Source organism: Nannospalax galili, unplaced genomic scaffold (genome assembly GCF_000622305.1).
Source record: "Nannospalax galili isolate Female #2095 unplaced genomic scaffold, S.galili_v1.0 scaffold686, whole genome shotgun sequence".
NCBI classification, from domain to species: domain Eukaryota; kingdom Metazoa; phylum Chordata; class Mammalia; order Rodentia; family Spalacidae; genus Nannospalax; species Nannospalax galili.
In genome coordinates this window covers 873,775-894,434 of record NW_008355472.1, presented here as the reverse complement: position 1 = coordinate 894,434, position 20,660 = coordinate 873,775, and the positions used below count along the sequence as shown (strand labels likewise).

Genomic DNA, 20,660 nt, shown 5'->3' with positions numbered 1-20,660 from the left:
GTGGGAAGATCCCCCCTAACTGTGGGAAGCACCTACCTTCCTGTGGTGGCCTAAAGGAGGTCCCAAGGAAAAGCTTTTGCTGTTTGCCTGCTTGCCTTTATGTCTCACTGGTGAGTTCATCTATCCAGCCACTGCCATCTCCACTGGCATCAGAACCCCGCTTCTTCTGTCTTCTAACATGAGCAGAAGACCAGCTCTCACCAGGAACCCTCCCAAGACTTCAGCTCCACACTGGAACTGCTGTGGCTTGCAGCCTCATGGACTGAGCAGCTATCAGTTTTTAGCCTCTCCAGTGTGAGGACAGTTGTTGAACTACCCAAACCATATCATGAAAGCCAGTCTACGAAGCTCCTTTTTAATATATATTCATTCTATTGACTCCATTCCTCTAGACAACTCTACTAATACACCCCCAATAAGAAACAGACCTAGATGGTGGGGGCCTGGGAGGGATGGAAATGATGCAAAGACAATCAATACTCATGTGAAATTCTCAAAAATGAAAAAATTAAGTTAAAGAAATAAGCCTAGAAACATAGCAAATAAAAATGTCAGCTTGTATTTAATTAAGGTGATGAAGCCAAATTGTAATAATGCATTCTCCTTGGCCACACACACACACAAAAAAAAAACCAATCAACCAACCAACCAACCAACCAAAAATTATTTTCGGCTTCACTGAAAGAATGTTTTTTTATGAAGCTGCAAGAATTAATTTTATTAAATCACAAAATCTCAATCTTTAACTACATATTTTTAATATTCTGTATGATAAATAAGATATACATTAAAGTATTTTTTCTATATAACAAAGTACAAGAACTGCCTCAGAAACACTAAAGCACCCGTGCATTTGGGCTGCAAGCTGAGCTAGCTGCTTTTTTTTTCATAAAACACCATTTTTACTTGGAAAAACAACTGGCATATGAACCATAATTATTCAGATTTGGATGTTTGGCAGACATTTTTTTCAAAAATGAACAATGTGAGCCTGTCACTTCAAGGAAAACAACTGTCAGTATTTGTTGCCAATGATAAAACTTGAGCTTTCAAGAGAAAATTAGAAAAGATTTGTCTGAGGGGATCAGAGACAATATTAACAAGTGTGGGGTTTTGTTTTTGTTTTTGTTTTTGTTTTACATTATAAAATAGAAAACGTCAACATTTAGAAGATCTGCACAACCCAGTGCCATAGACTGAGTTGTGTCACCCCAACTCAGATTCAGGTTGAAGTCCTATGTCCCAATGAGATGGTATTTGAAAATAGAGACTTTGGGAGATAGGCTTATATTATATATAATTAGGCCTAAATGAGGTTAAGAGGGGGACATTCATGATGAAATCAGCATACTATTAAGAGACAGCGAAATGTGGTGGCCTGCACCTTTAATCCCAGCAGAGGCAGGTTTATCTCTGCGAGTTTGAAGCCAGCCTGGTCTACATAGAGAGTTCTAGGACATGGGAGGGGTAGGGGTTTTGAAGGGAGGGAGGAATGGAACCAGGCAGGCAGACCTACATCAGAGAGCTTGGTTGTCAGGACAGCAAGTATTCTCACCACCGCCACCCACATATGCAAGGGCACAGCCAGAAGTGGCCCTCTACAAGGCCAAGAAGAAAACCCACATTAGAAAACTAACCAAATTGGCACTCTGATCTAGTTTTTCTTGCCTCAGAACTGTGAGATACTTTCTACTGTTTAAGCTACCTGAGTCTTGATATTTTGTTATGGTAGCTTGAGGAAACTAAAACAGCGAATCTGTATTTTTCAAATAATCATTGCATGATACTAATTGAATTTTAATGTAACAATTGGAAAAACTGACATAATTTCAAATTCCAAATTATGTCCAAAACTGACATAATTTCAAAGACCACAGTAGTTCTTAAGAAACCATGGTTGTCGGGGCTGGAGAGATGGCTCAGTGATTAAGAAAACCGGTTGTTCCGCAGAAGACCCGCGTTCCAATCCCAGCACCAACATGGCAGCTAACAACTGTTTGTAACTCCAGTCCCAGGGGATCTGACAGCCTCTTCTGACCTCCATGGGCACTGCACAACATGAGTGCACTTACCTACATTGCAGGCAATACACACATACACATAAAATAAAAATAAATAGGGGCTGGAGAGATGGCTCAGTGGTTAAGAGCATTGGATGCTCTTGCAGAGGACCCAGGTTCGATTTCCAGCACCCACATGGCAGCTATAAACCATCCTTAACTCCAGTTCCAAGGGAATCGGAAGCCCTCTTCTGACATCCATGGCACGGGTGCACTCACATACATGCAGTCAATACACTCATACACATAAAATAAAAATAATAAATAATAATTTAAATAAATAATAATAATAGAAATAATAATAGAGGCTGGGGAGATGACTCAGTGGTTAAGAACCATGACATGGCTGCATTTACCTACATGCAGGCATAACACTCATACACATGAAATAAAAATAAAATATAAAAAAATATATAAAATTTTTTTTTAAAAAGGAAAGAAACTATGGTTGTTAAGCTTTTGTATAGTATCAAGAATATCCACAGCTACCTAGTAAAGGGATTTACAAACTATTCCTGGGGTTTTTTATTTGCTTGCTTGCCTGTGGGTTTTTATTGTTTGTGTTTTGTTTTGTTTTTTTGTCTTTTTGAGACAGGGTCTCCTTGTAGCCCCAGATGTCCTGGAGCTCACTATGTAGATCAGGCTGGCTTCAAACTCACAAAGATCTGCCTGCCTCTGCCTTCCAAGTGCTGCGATTAAAGGGTCTTCTATGTAGCTCAACACAGCCTCTCAAGTACTGGGATTACAGTATTTCTCCCTATTTTAACCACATACCTATGTGGAATTGGATTTCTCCCACCTAAATAATCTGTGGCAACAGATTAAATTCTGAAGCACACAAGAATCCAGACAAATATTAAAAAGATTAGAATCTTTTTTTTTTTTAAGAATGGCTTTGCTTCCTTCCTCTACTTCCTAAATCCTGGGATTACAGGTGTGTGCCATTATATCTATCCCAACTTCTTTTCAATTTATAATTTCTAAGTAAATATATACCCAATGCTATAGTTTGGATATCTGTGTCCCTCCAAAATTCCTGTTGAAACTTAATTCCCATGATGGTGGTATTAAGAGGTAAGGGCTTCGGGGAGGTGGTAAAGTCATAAGGGCTCCACTCTTGTGAATGGGATTTATATCATTATTTCTAATTTTTTTATCTATTATTTTTATGTGTATGAATGTATCGCTTGCATGTATGTAAGTGCCCCTGTGTAGTCAATGCCCACAGAGGTCAGAAGAGGGAATCAGATCCCCTAGAACTGGAATTAAGATGGTTGTTAGCCACCACGTGGGTGGTGGGAATTGAACCCAGGTCCTCCACAAGAGCAGCCAGTGCTCTTAACCACTGAGCCATCTCTCTAACCTCTAAAAATGCTTATTTTTATTTTATGTGTATGAGTATATTGCTTACATATATGTGTACCTGTGTCATGCAATCCCCACAGAGGTCAGAAGAGGGTGTCAGATCCCCTGGAACTGGAGTTAGGATGGTTAGCAGCCATGTGAGTGCTGGGAATTGAACCCAGGTCCTCTGGAAGAGTAGCCAGGGCTCTTAACTGCTGAGCCATCTCCCCAGCCCTGGATTTATATCATTATAAAAGAAGCTTCCTACACCTGATCCTCTGGTTCATAAACCAAATGAGGACACAGCTTTTGTCAATTCCAGAAACAAAGAGCCCTTTCCAGATACCAAATCTGTTGGCATCACGATGTTAAACTTCCTAACCATAGTAACTATGAGAAATTTCTATACTACCCTGTCTAAGGGATTGTTATAGCCACAGAAACAGAATAAGATCCCAATACTCCATGCACACCTGCCTCAGGTCTACCTACAGAAGTTAGCACTTGTCAGAGTGTGATTGGCCTTATTTATTTTAACAGTTTCTTGGATGATTCTAATGAATCATCTATCTAAAGTAGGTTCAGATTACTGATGTAACAGTTTAAAACCAGGATGTTTTATACACAGTAACTCAAAAGAACAAGGGATTTGTTCTGAGTTTTTTTGATTTTTCAGCAGTGTTGGAGATCAAACGCGGTTTCACACATGCTAAATAAACATCCTACCACTAAGCTACATCGACCAAGACCAAAAAAAAAAAAAAAGTTTTGGAACAAGGCAGAGCGAGTTTATAACACTAGCTTTTCTCTTATTAGAGAAACCAAATGTAACCAAATGTAAACTACCTAACCCCTATAGCCCTAAATTGTTTCAGAGCCTTCTATACATGGACACAATTCTTTACAGTAGAAATGTGACGATTAAATTCTATAAGGGAGATAGGCATGGTGGCGTACGCCTTTAATCCCAGCACTCAGGAGGCAGAGGCAGACAGATCTCTGTGAGTTCCAGGCCAGCCTGGTCTACATAGTGAGTTCCAGGACAGCTGGGGCTACAGGGAGACCCTGTCTCAAAAAGACCAAAAAAAAAAAAAAAAATTATTTAAGGGAGAGGAAACAGCCAATATATTGCTTACCAGAGAAACTATTAGATTGTTTTTGTCTTTCTACCTTTATCCTCAGGCCTAAGGTAAATTACCTTCTTGAGTCTTGACCTCTTTGTTCTTAAAGTGAAAATGTTGTCACATAACCAACCTATATACTACAGATCAAATAATACAATAATATTTGCATAATAAGCATAAATAGCCCACTTCTATACTTGCATTTGCAAATATAAACTGTATATAGAGATAGGAATTTTTAGAGTCAACTTAAAAAGGCAAGAACACACATTAGAAACTAAAATATACATATAAAAATTACAAAACAGTGCTGGACCTGGGCATGGTGACACATGCTTGTAATCCCAACATTTGAGAGGCAGGTGGATCTTTATGAGTTCCAAGCCAGCTGGGGCTACAGGGAGACCCTGTCTCAAAAAGATCCCCCACCCCATCCCCCCAAAATAACAGTGTTGGAAAAGAAATATGAACATCAGCAGAAATGGTTAAGTTTGAAGGGCATGATCAAAAGGCAAATCAAGCTGGGCATGGTGGCGCATGCCTTTAATCCCAGCATTCAGGAGGCAGAGGCAGACGGATCTCTGTGAGTTCGAGGTCAGCCTGGTCTCCATAGTGAATCCAGGACAGCTGGGGCTACAGGGAGACCCTGTCTCAAAAGGACCAAAAAAAAAAAAAAAAGGCAAATCAAGATAATAGTCTCAAGTCAGCCAGAGACTGACATTCACTACAAAAAATATGTCAGGCCAGGTTTCCTTCAAAATGTTTATATCTAAGAAAAAGCCAAAGGGGGGTGGGGGGGCTGGAGCAATGGCTCAATGGGTAAGAGCACATGCTGTGAAACAAGAAGACCTGAGTTCAAATGTCCAGCACCCACATAAAAGCCAGGGATGGCCACACGTGCCTGCCACTACACAACATGCAGATCCCTCAAGAGATCGTTGGCCAGCCAACCTAATGAAAAAAAAAACAGAAAAACAAAACTGTGAACCTCAACACCAATGAAAAGACCCTGGCTCAAAACAATTTAGGTAGAACATACCTGATTATCTCTCTGGCCTCCACATTCACACACACACACACACACACACACACACACACACGCACACACACATGCACACACACATGCACATGCACACACACACACCACAGAAATAAATAAATAAATAAATAAATAAATAAATAAATAAATAAATAAATAAATAAATGGCAAAAAATAAGGGCCAGTGTGGTGGCACATGCCTTTAATCCTAGCACTCAGGAGACAGAGGCAAGCAGGTCTCTGTGAGTTTAAGACCAGCCTGGTCTACAAAGTGAGTTCCAGGCCAGCCAGGGCTACTTAGTGAGACCCTATCTCAAAAACAAAACTAAATAAAAAAAGGCAAAAACTAAAACTGGACATTTTGAAAGGACCCTGACAATTTAATAATCCAATTAAATTCTAAGTTCTATTCGAAATAAGTGAAAACCTACCTCTGAAAAATGAAAGTATGTCTTACACATTACTACCTGTGGTGGTGTGAATGAAAATGTCTCCCATAGGCTCTAAGTATTTGGACATTTTGTCCCCACATGATGGCACTGTTTTGGGAGGTTTTAGAATATGTGGCTATCCTGGAGGAATCATGTCACTGGGGGTGGGCTTAGAGAATTCTTAAGCCTTGCTGGATCTCCAGTTGCTCTCTTACTTCCTGTGCCTGCGTGATGATGTGAGAGCTTAGCTTCCGCTCCTCCTCCAGCCACCTCTGCCGCCATACCTCCCTGCCAAGATGAACTGTAATTCCCCTGGAACCGTAAGCTCAAATAAATTCTTCCTTCTATAAATTGCTTTGGTCAGTGTTTCTATCACAGCAACAGAACAGTGACTAATACAGTAATTGGTAGCAGAGAGTGGGCTGTTGACTGTGAAGAATCTGACCATGTGGGATTTTGGATGGAAGACTGGAAGTTTTGACTAGAAAAGTGGTTGATTGCTGTAAGCAAAGCTTAACAGGCCATTCTAGTAGAGGCCTGGAAGAAAGTAGTGCTGAGAACAGTGTAGTTACAGGGGGAAATAAGGGCTTAAGCAGCACTTGGGATATTTTGGCAAAGAGTCTGGCTGGAGTCTGCCCCCAACCTAAAAGCTTGCCTGAGGCTAAGTTGAACAGCAATTGACTAATTTCTCTGGCGGAAGAAATTTCAAGACAGCCTAATATAGAAATGGTGGTGTGGATATTAATGGTGAATATTATGCAGCTCTATAGTGAAAAAGAGCAAATGGGGCAGAAAGAAATACAGTTTGGATTGAAAAAGAGCACTAGGAAGATAAATGTTGGATCCTAGAGAGGATCCCTTTGTTAAAGGAGATTAAAGTGATTAAGGAGGGGCCTAGAGATTCAGAATTACACAGTGGAGAGAGTGCCTCCAGGGCAAGACCACACCCATTTAAGCTTCCAACTCATGAAAGGAAAATGCTGCAGGGGCCACTGAAGAGAAAAGCTTCTAAAATGGGTAAAGCAGGCTGGAGTCCACCCCAAACTTGCAGTGAAATTTAGCAGTGTCATCCACCTGGTACTGGCTTTAGAGGTGTGAAAAATGAGAGCCTCAGAGGCCAGGCAGCATGCAACAGGGGTGATCCTGCCTAGAGAAGGCCCTGATAGGCCACTGCATGAAGCTGTGAAGGTGAAGCCTGGTTGGCAATGGAGACCCCAGGAAGATGTCCATGACGCCAGAGCTGTGAGGCATCTTCCAAGAAGAGCTGCATACAGGGAGTGGTACCAGCCCAAGAGAGCGATGTAAGTTGCACACAGCAAAGCTGGAGAAGCTGAGCCATCTAAGCCCTTTGGAAGTAAAGTCTCAGAAGTTGGATGTGGAGCTACTGAATTTGGTGTTTGCCCTGCTGGTTTTTGGTCTTGTTTTGGTCCAGCATTTCCTTACTATGCCTCCATTCCTCCCTTTTGGAATGGTAATGTGTATTCGGTTCCACTGTATGTTGGGAGTGTGTAATTTGTCTTTTAATTTTATAGAGGCTTTCAGTTAAGATATTTACCTGAGTCTCAGAAAAGACTTTGGACTGTGGACTTTTGAATAATATTGAGACTGATAATGACTATGGGGACTTTTAAAGTTGGACTAAATGCATTTTGCATTTTATATGGTTAAGAGCCTATGGGGGCCAAAGGGTGGAATGTGATGGTTTGAATGAAAATATCCCCCATAGGCTCCAAGTATTTGGACAGTTTGTCGCCAGATGGTGGCACTGTTTTGGGAGGTTTTAGAAGGTGTGGCTATCCTGGAGGAAGCACGTCACTGGGAGTGGGCTTCAGTAGTTCTTAAGCCTTGCTGGATCTCCAGTTGCTCTCGTTTCTTGTGCCTGCTAGAAGATATAGAGCTTAGCTTCCAATCCTCCTCCAACCACCTCTGCTGCCTTGCCTCCCTGCTGTGATAGGCTGTAATTCCCCTGGAACCATAAGCTCAAATAAATTCTTCCTTCTATAACTTGCTTTGGTCATTGTTTCTATCACAGCAACAGAAAAGTGACTAATACACTACCGTTTTACCATCTGTCTTTGCTGAATTCATCGTTCATTTACTTGAAGATGCATGCCAAGAGCTGGAAGTCACTAGTTTCATAAGTTGAAGGAAAAGACAAAAAGAATTAAATGTTCCTAAAATCAGGCAAGTATTAGGTGATGATTTAAATGAGCAATGTCTCCCTCCCAAAGGCTCACAAATTTCAATGCTTTGTCCCCAGTTGGTGGCACTGTTTGGGGAGGTTATGGAAACTTTAGGAGGTGTGGCCTGGAGGAAGTAGGTCACTGGGGGTGGGCCTTGAGAATTTATAGCCTTGCCCCACTTCCGTTTGCTTTCTCTGCTCTATGTCTGCAGTTGAAGATGTGATCTCTCAATGTCCTGCTCTGGCCGCTTGCTGCCATGCTCTCCTGCCATGATGGACTCTTATCCCCTCTGGAACCATAAGCCCAAGTAATTCTTTCTTCCATAAGTTGCTTCCAGTCATGGTGTTTTATCACAGCAACAGAAAGTTAACTAATACATACTATAACAGAGGCACATACTGGTTGTTCTCTGGGAACAAAATGGGGGCATTTTGTCATTTATGACAATCAGCATCTCTCAAAGGTTTCTTCAGGGATATAAAACCTGAAAGGATGATCAAAAGTAGAAACAGCGGGGCTGGAGAGATGGCTCAGTGGTTAAGAGCACTGACTGCTCTTGCAGAGGACCTGGGTTCGATTCCCAGCACCCACATGGCAGCTACAAACTGTCCTTAACTCCAGTTCTAGGGGAATCTGAAACCCTCTTCTGATCTCTGCGGCACTGCACGACACAGGTGCACTCACAAACATGCAAGCAATACACTCATATATATAAAATAATTTTTTTTTGTCTTTTTGAAGCAGGGTCTCCCTGTAGCCCCAGCTGTCCTGGAACTCACTATGTGGACCAGGCTGGCCTCGAACTCACAGAGATCCACCTGCCTTTGCCTCCCAAGTGCTAGGACTACAGGCGTACGCCACCATGCCCAGGTATAAAATACTTTTTTTAAAAAAAGTAGAAACAGGCCAGGCATGGTGGCACACACCTTTAATCCCAGCACTCGGGAGGCAGAGGCAGGTGGATCTCTGTGAGTTTGAGGCCAGCCTGGTCTACATAGTGAGTTCCAGGACAGGTGGGGCTACAGGAAGACCCTGTCTCAAAAAGACAAAAAAAAAAGTAGAAACAGCATAAGCAAAGTGATGAAACATCAACATATCTTAGCAATTGCAAGCTGCTCAGTACTATCAGAGATGGTACACTACACCACAATGCTGTAGAGGCACAAGGCACAGAAGCTCTCCTATGTCCTATGAAGGCACAAACGAAGGGAGGTAAGCAGGAAAGGGACAAGGACACATATTAGGCAGATGCTCTGGCTGTTGGGTAGAAGACATATTTATAACATGAGAAATAGAGATTCCAGTTAGGAAGCTACCACACCATCCAGGAGAACAGCCTGAGCTAAGATGGTAATAGTAGGAATAGAAGTTTAATTCCAGAAATATCTAGAAAGATACACAATTAGTTAGGAGAGAAAAGGGAAAAGACTAACCCCATAGACTTGTGTCCTGAGTAACTAGATTCCTTTAAATTAGGACAAAAGCACAGACAAGATGATTTTGACTTTTTGTGAGTAGGAGATGGTGCAGAGATGGAGGTCAGAAGTAGACAGCAATAACGAGTTGTCTTGGAGATACTGAATTTGAGGACATGGAATGATTGTGATGAAGGTAGTTGAGAGTAGCCAGTGGAGTAGGTAAGTCTGAAGCTGGAGGTCAGGAAAGACATCTGAGCTGTAGATAAGCGATTTGGGTCATTAGCATATGGGTAAGACTACTCACAGAAAGAATCAAAGAAGTCCAGTGAGCCAGGAAGCAACCCTAAGGAGTATCAACATTTACTAAAAATGCAAATCTAATAAGGATTTCTTATTAAATGTCAGCTATTGTCACCATTTCAAAAAGTTCTTCCCGCCTGGCATGATGGCACATACCTATAAACCTAGAACTCTGGAGGCTGAGGCAGAAGAAACATTCCAAGTTTGAGGTCAACATACGCTACACAGCAAGTTCCAGACTGGCTCCCATCAAACCTAATGGCCTGAGTTCCATACCTGAGACCCACATGGTGAAAGAAGAAAAATGATTCCCTCAGGTTATCTTTTGACCTCCACACACACCACGACATGCACACAAGCTTTTAATCCCAGGAGGCAGAAGCAGGTGGATGGATCCCTGTGAGATCAAGGCCAGCCTGGTCTACACAGGGAGTTCTGGGCAAGAGGTAACCTTGTCTCAAAACAAAACTCCTTGCTAAACAGCAAACCAAGAAGGCTAAAACCCATGAGGTAAAGTTCAGACTGGAGACAGTGCTGGCCTTACATGCATGAGACACCCTGGTTCCATCACCACCAAAAAGATAAAATTAATAAAGCTCTTGAGTAGGATGCGGTAGCATATGCCTGCAATTCTAGCACTTGACAGATGGAGATAGGAAGTAGGACGATGAAGAGTTCAAGGCTGCCCTTGGCTACATAACATAAATTTGTACTCCCAAATGTAAACTGAGTGAGGGAAGGTACAGCCCAGCGGAGTAACAAAAGAGCAGTCTAGGAGAAAGGTTGGCTCTAAACAATTCACAAGCAAAATAAAAATATCAGCCGGGCATGGTGGCTCACACCCTTAATCCCAGTACTCGGGAGGCAGAGGCAGGCGGATCTCTGTGAGTTCAAGGCCAGCCTGGTCTACATAGTCAGTTCCAGGACAGCTGGGGCTACAGGGAGACCCTGTCTCAAAAAGACCAAAAAATAAAAAAGAAAAATATCAATAACAACAGTAATATCTACTATATTAAGTGTCAACTATGTGTGTCCATGTTCCAGGTATTTTTTTAATTTAATACACATATCAACCCAACAAGAGTATTAATTCCCTTTTAAGTATGTGCAGTGTTCTGTACTTTATTACACTCTGTAATAAGCTATAAGTAGAAAACAAATAGCTGTATTTGTCTGGATAATAACAAGCCAACAGTATATACTGTATTTTCCACTTCAATAAAGCCTTCATTCTTTCATCTTCAGCTAGTGAGCACAGTTAATGTGGCATCAGGTCCCATAAAGAAGTCCTGAAGCCTTTTCTCCATCCCACTATATCTAAGTCTTTAAACTTCAAGGGAGAAACTGTGAAATGACCTTCATGCATGCCCTATTCTACTAGAAGAACCTTTAAGACAGACAATAAACCAAGTACAATAAGCTTTTTACTTATACATAAGGTGCCCTGATTTCAGGTTGATGAACTGGGTAGAAGGGAAAATTACCTTTATGTAATCCTTTACAGTTTAAAAATATTTTCAGTTATTCTATCACTTGAGCCCAAATTGATATATAAGTAAACTGAAGCACCAATAGATCACTAATTAGTAGAGATTTCAAATTTATTGAACATCATTTCTTCCCATTCAGGATGCTAAGCTTCTGATATGAGTAACTGAGGATTTCCCATTGGTGGTACTGTGTATTTCAGAAGAGAGATCCTCTTGCACAATCAGGTAAGGGCCAACATATTAAGGTAGGTTGCCTATCTGCAAAAAGAATGATGTATAAAAATTTTGACTAGAAGAGTTAAGTGAGCCAGGAGTGGTGGCACATTGACCAGCATCACAACACTTGGAAAGCTAAGGTAAGAGGACCTCAAATTTGAGGACGGTCAGGGCTATATAGCAAGTTTCAGGTCAGCCTAAGACACAGAGAGACCCTATCTCAAAGAAAAAAAAAGAAAATGTTTTAAGTAGTTTACCAAAGCATGACAAACAGCTTCAAGCTAGTATAGTGACGAATCAAGAATCTAGAATATATAGAATTCCTAATGAGAACAACACTCCAAAATAGTGCTTTTACAGAGCTCACAAAAGCAATTACCACCACCACCACCACCCCACCATGCCTATTTCCAGCTACGACTGATGTACCTTTGGATAATCTGATCATCCATAAGGAGAAATTGGCTTCCACTAGCTGTCTACCCCTCCTCTTTAGTGTCTGCATATACATATATGTATATAAAATGCAGTTTATGGGGGCTGGGCTCCATGTTTGAGCACATGCTTAGCCTGTGGGAAGTCCAGGATCAGCAGGGAGGGAAAGAGGGGGGAATTACTGGGTGAGGAGATAATAAAAACTAACTTTGCTTCTTTTTACGTTGTGGTCATTTCCTACTCATATCAAATGCATTCATTATTTTAACAGTAGAAGATATAAAGCTTCTTTAGAGTTAAAAATAAAAGAGAAAAGAAAAAAGGAGAGGAAAAGAAAAGAAACTAAAGAAAAGGTTGGTTCACATAAGACTCAGGAAAGTCAATACTTCTAAGGGAGAGGGAAGGAGGAAGCTTCAATCAGGCAGGGCCTCTCAAGAGGCTTTAAAACACTAAAACCTGGCTGGGGATGTAGTACAATGGTAGAAGTTTTGCCTGGCATGTTCAAGATCCTAAATTTGATCTGGGGGGCGGGGCAGGGCGGGGGAACAGGTAGTAGGGATGCTAGAAGCAAACACCTCTGAGCCCAGAACTTGAACTCAGGAGGCTGAGGCAAGGAGGATCATGCTTGGGACATATAGCAGGACACCATCTCATCTTCTTTTTGAAAAGTTAGGTAATGAATACACATGACCTCAACTTAATATTATTCTTTAAATTATAGGTTTGTGTTAAATATATATATATATATATATACAAATATATGAGAACCGCTTCATAATTTAAAAAGAAGATATGAAGTCGAGCATGGTGCTGCACACCTTTAATCCCAGCACTTGGGGAGGCAGAGGCAGGCAGATCTCTGTGAATTCAAGGCTAGCCTGGTCTACATAGCAAATTCTAGGCCAGCTGGGGCTACAGGGAGACCCTGTCTCAAAAAGACCAAAAAAAAAACAAAACAAAACAAAAAATATATATATACACACACACACATATATGAACAGGGTTGGAGAATCAGAATTCATATAATGCAGACTCTGGCACTTACTGGCTGTATCCCTTAAATCATTTAACACTCTTAACAGCACAGTTTTTCTTATTTGATAGATTATGAAGCTAACAACTAACATCTGTTTATTATTTTTCTTGGTATTTAAAGCACCGTTTAAAGTTCCTAGACTATAAACATACAAACTGTAAATTAACTGTGATGTCATAATAGTATAACATAACTCCTTTTTTTATGCGGTCTTTTTGAAACAGGGTCTCCCTGTAGCCCCAGTTGTCCTGGAACTCACTATGTAGACCAGACTGGCCTTGCACTCACAGAGATCTGCCTGCCTCTGCCTCCCCCAGTGCTGGGATTAAAGGTATATGCCACCACACCCAGTATAATAACTCCTTAATAAACAATAGAACACCCTAATATTAAACCTCAGTGGCAGGGCAACAAAGCTGTTCATCATTCTAGCCTCAGCCTATCTCTCATAATGCTAATATTGTTCTAACATACATATGTAATAAATGTTTTCTTGTATGATTGTGTTTAACCCATAAAGCAATCCTAATGAGGTTAACTTTATTATCTCCACTTTACAGATAAGATCACTGTGCCCAAGATCACAAGCTAGTGGTGTGGATAAGCTTCAGAATGCACACTCTCAGTCTCTGCATTCACTCAGCCTCACTTCTAAACTTCAACTATCTATCCCTCCCATGACACTGAGAGCTCCCTGGCAACTGCTTTTTGTTTATCTCCATCTCCCCTGGCACTTAACAGGCATTAAATAAATAAACAAATAGAGAACATGCATTTCATATATGTACAATATATTTAGGACATGAACTGATTTGTCTCATCTGACAGCCTTTGTGAAGTATGTTTTCTGTTTTGTTTTGCCATTTTAACCACAATTAAGCATATAATTCAAGACTTCCAATACAGTCACAATGTTGTGCACATGCACTAAGTATAAAAGGGTTTTTGTGACTTTACTGAAATCATTCAGCCTTCATATGGTGAATTGGATTTGAAGTTGGAACCCTTGACTCCTAAATTCATGGGTTCTTCATTTTACCCCGGCTTCTGCCTACCAAGACCTCCACCTGCTCTCCCCTTTTCACCAGTGTCTGCAGAGCAAATGAGGTGAAACATTCTGTACACTTTACTATTGCACCAGTGACCATGGTTATAAGGAAAAAAAAAAAAGTCACCAAGAAAGCTCTCCCAGGTGACTACTTTTCATTTTGAGCTTTCAAAAACTAGGGCTTTAACATGACCATCGTATCTCTAGAACATGCCTGTAGAGCCACAAAAGCAATGTCTGCACCCCAGAGAAACGTGATGAGGAGAAATACCTCATTAGTTAGAATACACTCTCATGGAGCCACAGCTAACTGCTCAGCCTTGATTTTTCTTATTGTAATACAGAAAGCATCCTCATAACAAAGCACTTCCAATTCCAAGGATAGCTCCAACCTTCCATCATTCTATCCACTTTGAAAAATTTTTTTTAAAGATTCTGAATGGAGCTGGGCGTGGTAGCACATGCACTTGGGAGGCAGAGGCAGACAGATCTCTGTGAGTTCAATGCCAGCCTGGTCTACATAGTGAGTTCCAGGACAGCTGGGGCTACAGGGAGACCCTGCTTCAAAATTTTATATTCTAAATGGATATTTTTATGTACTCAACTATGAAAGCCAAGGAAAAATACTTTGTTTTCTGACTGAACATTAAGCTTTAATAAAAAAAATTATTTTGATTCCCATTGGTGTCAGCTTTATCCTCTTTCCATCTCCTCATTTTCCCTCAGTCTGGGCTTTAATCAGCAGCCACTTCAAGTTCAACATGTCACAGTTAAAGCAATTAAGTCCAGAAAACTGTTTCCCTAAAGATGTTCCCTCCATCTGTACTCCTCTCTACCTTCAATCATCGAATTCTACCACAACAATGAATTTATCGCTAAGCTTTAAGCCAAATTTCTCATGAATAGATGGAGATACTGTTTTTGTAGTTAATACAACATGCCTGCATCAGCATCATCCCCTTAGAAATAAAATGATTCTATACACTTCATTTATCTATATCTGACAGAATTCTGATCACTGCAATTCCTTAAGAAGAAAATCCAATCTATAGAAATAGCCCGATTATTTTAAATCTTATCAAGCAATGTCAAAAGACAATCAAATGAAAAACTCCATCAGTACCAAACCATCTCACCAATGAATATTTATGACATTTCCATATTTCCCGGCTTCTCTCTGTTTACATAAAGCAGTGGTGCCAAGACTCATCTTAGGATTATTAGCCTGCAATACAATGATGGGCCTAATTGCCTTGCAAACCAGGACACCAATAAATGGAGTCTTCAAGCAATCAATTTTACTGGGGGGTGGGGAGCGGCTAAGTTCTTTCTGCATACGTGCACACTGCCTGCCTAGAAAATAAATTCAGCCTTCAGATTCTTCAGTATCGTTCATCAGTTCTCAAGCAAAAATGCACCCTTAACAACCTCAAGTTCATCAAAATCTATTTAAATTCCAAATACCAGGACTAGTTGTAGATGTACCAAGGGGAGGGAGAAAGGAGAAGGCAGAATCAACATACAGTTTCATCTTCACCCACTTTTCTCTTGAGAGTGGTCTCCCCCCAAAACTTTATGATACAGGAATAGCAAAAAGCACCCCTATTCTCCTCCATGCCACCTTAAATGAACACTCTCCCAACTTTACTGTTTGGGCTGCTGTTATTTCCAAATGACACTAATACAAAACAAACAAACAAAAAGGTCAAATGGATAGCTTAAGATATTCTCTAGGATGATTTTTAACGCACCTTCTCCATCCCTGGAGAAATTCCTTCGATGACCTTCTTACAACTGTCCCTCCCCAAATACAGTCACCAAAGCTGACCATGAAGGTGTCCAACCACTACACCCCGGATGTCTCTTGGAAGGCATCCTAATCCTTCCTCTCCTCCCCAGCTCTGCTCACTGCCCCTCTCCATCCTCTGTCTGTCCCAACCATACCCACAAGTCTCCAGGTCTCTAGTGCCCTCTACCACCTCACCACAGGCAACCAGCTCATCAGAGATATTACTTCTGCAAAACTGGCAGAGGGACATTTTCTTCAAGAGACCATTCCCTAACCTTGCTTGGCACCTGCCACTATTCTTTGCTAGTGTCCTCTGCTTCCAACCTACACCCACTGTGCTCCCTGCAGAGACTCAAAACTCACCCTAGATCTGCTTCCACTGCACCCCATCCCCAATTTCAATCCCTGTCTACCTATCTGGGGCCCAACTTACAACTTACCCCCTCCTGTCAGCTCACTATGACTCTTGTTGAAAGTGTCATCACTATCAAGAGGTCCATATTCCAACCTCCACCAGCTTACGCCAGGAAAACCCCAATTTCTACCTCTTCTGTTCCTTCCAAACCTAAGCTATTTCCTTAAATCTGCACAAATTCCACCATCGCTGGACGACAACTGCCCACGTCAAGCTTAGGTCTCAAGCCATGCCAAACCCCTCACCATCCCCTACCATCTCGACATCAGCCTGCCCCAGATCCACCCCAAATCCCACCTCTCCTGAATTGGCACTCCCCAGGGTCCCATCCAACGTCTACATCCCACGCCACACGGAAAGCATCCTTTAGCCCCCACCGCAGCTCGGATCCCAAGCTGTCAACTGCTTCAGGCCGGCAGCCCCAAATCATCACCTTCATTCAGTCCCCTCCCCCATTAAGACATCCCACTCCAGTCTCCTCTTCCACCTCGCCCCAAGATCATCCCAAATTCCACCTCGACACTCCCCACACGCCACGCTCCTGTCCCAGGTCGGGGTATCCCTCCAGGAAAAGTCGCCCGCCCTCATCTCACTCCCCTGACCTGCAGGACTCCCACCCTCACCCCACCCCCAGCCCGCGCTCGGACCAGTCTCGCCCGCCGACCAGCCGTTCCATCGCCACCTCGGCCCCCTCCCCCAGCCCGCGCCGGGGCCCCGCGGCCCCCACCCTCCTTCTCGCCCGCGCCTCCAGCCCGGGCTCTAGAGCCGGGGGGCGGGGGGGTCTTCTCACCCGCGAGCTGCAGCAGGCGAAAACCGCGAAGGCGGCAGCGGAGGCGACGGTGCCCTTGTCTTCTCTGGAGGCTGCAGCGGCGACGCTCTAGTTCCCTCGGCCGTGTCCAGTAGGGTGGCGGATGGCGCGCAGGGACCGGAGCCTCCTCCTCCTCCTTCTCCTTCTCCTCAGCTACTCGGCTCTGAATTTTCTGCAGTAGCCGCGGAGAAGCCCGACGGTGGGGGGAGGGGACGCTCGGCTGCGGGCAAGAGAGGAGGAGGCAGAGGGAGGGGGCGGGGGACCGCTGAGAAGAGCGGGGGAGGAGGAACCGGCGCGCCGTCGCGACACGTCCCACAGCCTCAGTGCTCATGGACTACATTTCCCAGCATGCCTTGCCGCGGCCCTGGCACGGCCTGCGCCTCCCAACCGCGCGCCAGGACTGAGGGGCCTTGCCCTCTTGAGTCAGGGATGATGGACTGAAGCCGAGAGGCCACGGGAGGCTTTTGAAAACACAAAGATCGCCTTTGGGGGAAATGGGATCTTTCTGCAGCTTCATCTCCCAGTGGCGAAGCACTCTACGTCTCCAACCTGCTCCAACACCTGCTGCCGCCCGAGGGACTACACCTCCCAGCATGCCACACGGCCTCCAATTTGCTCCTTCCGAACCCTTCTCGACCCAGTACTACAGTTCCCAGGGAGTGTGGTCCTTGAGAAATGCTGGGAGATGCAGTTCTCGGTCCTTCCTCCATATTAAGAAAAAGAAGTGAAAGAGAGGAAAAAGGGAAGGACTATATTAACCCACTGAGCATGGGCCTAGATTGTCTCCATCACCTGTAATGCTGTACTGTCCTCGCCATCTGTGTTGACACTGTCTCGCCAGGACTAATGCGGCACAGCTGCCTCACTGGCTTTCCCTGCAAATTTAAGGACAATTCTGCAACCTGAATCCAAATGTAAAAAGGACGTTTATTTATGTTTACATTACTTAAAAGTATTTAACTTGGAAAGATGATCGAAAATTGAAAAAAAAAAAAGAATGCCAAGATTGTTATATTGAGGTTGTTGAAAATGAGACGGAGGAAATGTATGTAGCTATCCGTCAATAGGGGGCTGATAAGTAAATGGTGATGCACACATATAATGTGCTAAGCAGCCATTTAAAATTCTGATAAAGATCTAGGCACCCAAAGCTTTTCAGAATTTGCTCTCAGGGGGAGAAATTTATTTCAGAACAGCATGTTTAGACAGGTTCAACTTATTTGAAGTTTGAAAAGATATTTTATAAGCATAGAAAGATTTCAAGGAAGAGATTCTCCAAAATATTACCAGCGATTATCTTTGAGAAAAAGGTGTTAGGTTTCAAGTTATTGTTATTTTTATATTGCCTGGATTGTTTAAAGGAATATATATCGTTTTCCAAAGACGAAAAGCTATTTCCAAAAAATAAAATTTCCAAATACAACCACCTCCTTTTCCTGCCTAGAAACTGCATGATTCTCCACTGCCTGGATGGTGCTTCAGGTGTCTGTCTTTTAGCTTTCTGTGTGCTCAAAAGCCCCACTATTAAAACAATGGTAGTTAATTCTTATATTAATTTTCTGATTGCTAAGACAAAATACCTGACAAAAGCAACATAAGGAAGGAAAGGTTTATTTTGGCTGAGTTTCATGGTAGGGAAGGTATGGAGGCAGAAGCCGGGCACAGTGCATCCACAGTCAAGAAGCAAGGAGGGATGAATGCCTGCACTCAGCTTTGTCCCTTTTATTCTGTCCTGGGACTCCCATCCCATGGAATAGTACTGCCCACCTTTAGGGTGAGTCTTCCCACCTCAGTTAACCTCATCTAGATAATCCCTCAGCTATGCCCAGAGACTTGGTTTTCTATGGTAATTCCAAGTCCCATGAAATTTATAAGATTAACCATCACACTTGTAATTCATAAAAGAACATTAAGTGAGCAAGGAGAATTTTCTCAGATCTCATTGCCTCTTCTCAAATTGTTCCTTTTTCCGGGTTTTCCACACTCCCTCCTTTCTTTCTTTTTCTACAACACCGCCCCCCTCCAGTTTTTTGGCATCAAGGTCTTACATTGCCCAGATTGGACTGAAACTGGCTATGTAGCTGAAGCTGACCTTGAAACCCTGATACCTCCTGAGCGCTGGAAATAGAGGTTGTTCCATGTACTCAGCTTTTTCTTTTTTTCCCATTCATTCTCCAAATCCAAGACAAAGCTCTACCTTCCCTAGAACATAGTATAGGCACACTGTTTTTTCCTTATATCTTCACTCTTAAAGCAGTGGTTTCTTATCTGGCCAGAGATCATTGTGTTGGAGGGTAAGTGAAGATAAGGGAACAGTGATTGTAAAGAGTCTGCAGAGCACTACCTATACAAAGTTGTCTATAGAATGAATAAAATGCACTTGCACTTAAAAATATTTTTCTGGGCTAAGAGATGGCTCAGCATGTTAAGGCGATAACTGAGCAATCCTAACAGCCAAAATTTAATCCCCCAGAACTAACCACATTAAAAAAAAAAAAACAGTGTGGTGGCACACATCTGTAATCTCAGCACTTCTGTGGCAAAATGGGAGGCAGAGATGGGAAATCACCCAGAAGCTCAAGAGCCCACTAGCCTGGAGTGCACAGTGCAACAGCAGAAATGAGAGGGACCATGCCTCAACAAAGTGGAAGGAAAGAATTGACTCCCAAAAGTTTGATGCTTTTCTTTTGCAGTGCTGGGTATCAAACACAGAGCCTCATGCCTGCTAGCAGAGTTCTGTACCACTGAGCTACAACCCAGCCCTTAATTTTTTGAATTGAATAAATCTTCAGGATCGATCCATTTCTCTGATTCCAGTTGTAAGTAAAACTTTTAATGATTTAGGGTGGGGAAAATATATTCTTTCTCTAGTCAAGTGTTGTGGCACATCTCAGAACTCAGGAGGTTAAGGCAGGAAAATTGAGTATTCACTGTCTTTGCTACATAGAGTGACATTATCTAAAAGAATGAAAGGCGGGGCTGGAGAGATGTCTCAGGCTCAGTGGTTAAGAACACTGGTTGTTCTTGCAGAAGACCCGGGTTCAAATCCCAGCACCCACATGGCAGCTAACAACTGTCTGTAACTCCAGTTCCAGGGTATCCGACAGCCTCTTCTAGGGCATTACATGACACAGGTGCACTTACCTACATGCAGGCAATAGACTCATACACATAAAAATAATAAATAAATTTTTTTTAAAAAAATGAAAGAAAGAAGAAAAAGAAAAAAAAATCTAAGAGCAGTGGCAGGTGTCTATAGTCCCAGCACTTGAGAGATAGAAGACAAAGAATCAGAGTACAAGGCCAGCCTGGGCTACATGGACCCTGTCTCAGAGAGAAGTTGAGATTTTCTTTCTCTACCAATTTTATTAAAAAGATTTAATTTCTCAAACAGCTCTTTTATCTTTATTGATTTTTTTCTGATTAGTGTTTCAGCCATTATGAAATCTCTTTTAGGAATTATTTCCATCAACTCTGCCTTTTCCTTAGAGCAATTAGAGCCATTGTTGATTTTATTTTGTGTT

General features: G+C 42.4%; 1 protein-coding gene across 2 annotated transcripts in view; it reads right to left on the bottom strand.

Annotated features, from left to right (window-relative positions):
• The window catches only part of Fam168a (family with sequence similarity 168 member A), a 186,721-nt gene extending 169,323 nt beyond the window's left edge, over positions 1–17,398 (bottom strand). The window contains exon 1 of one of the 2 annotated variants that reach the window (XM_008852722.3): positions 17,119–17,398. The gene's annotated coding sequence lies outside the window, so the exon portion shown is untranslated. The remainder of the gene's footprint in view (positions 1–17,118) is intronic. The other variant, XM_008852719.3, reaches the window with a different exon arrangement.
• Between the last annotated feature and the right edge of the window lie 3,262 nt (positions 17,399–20,660).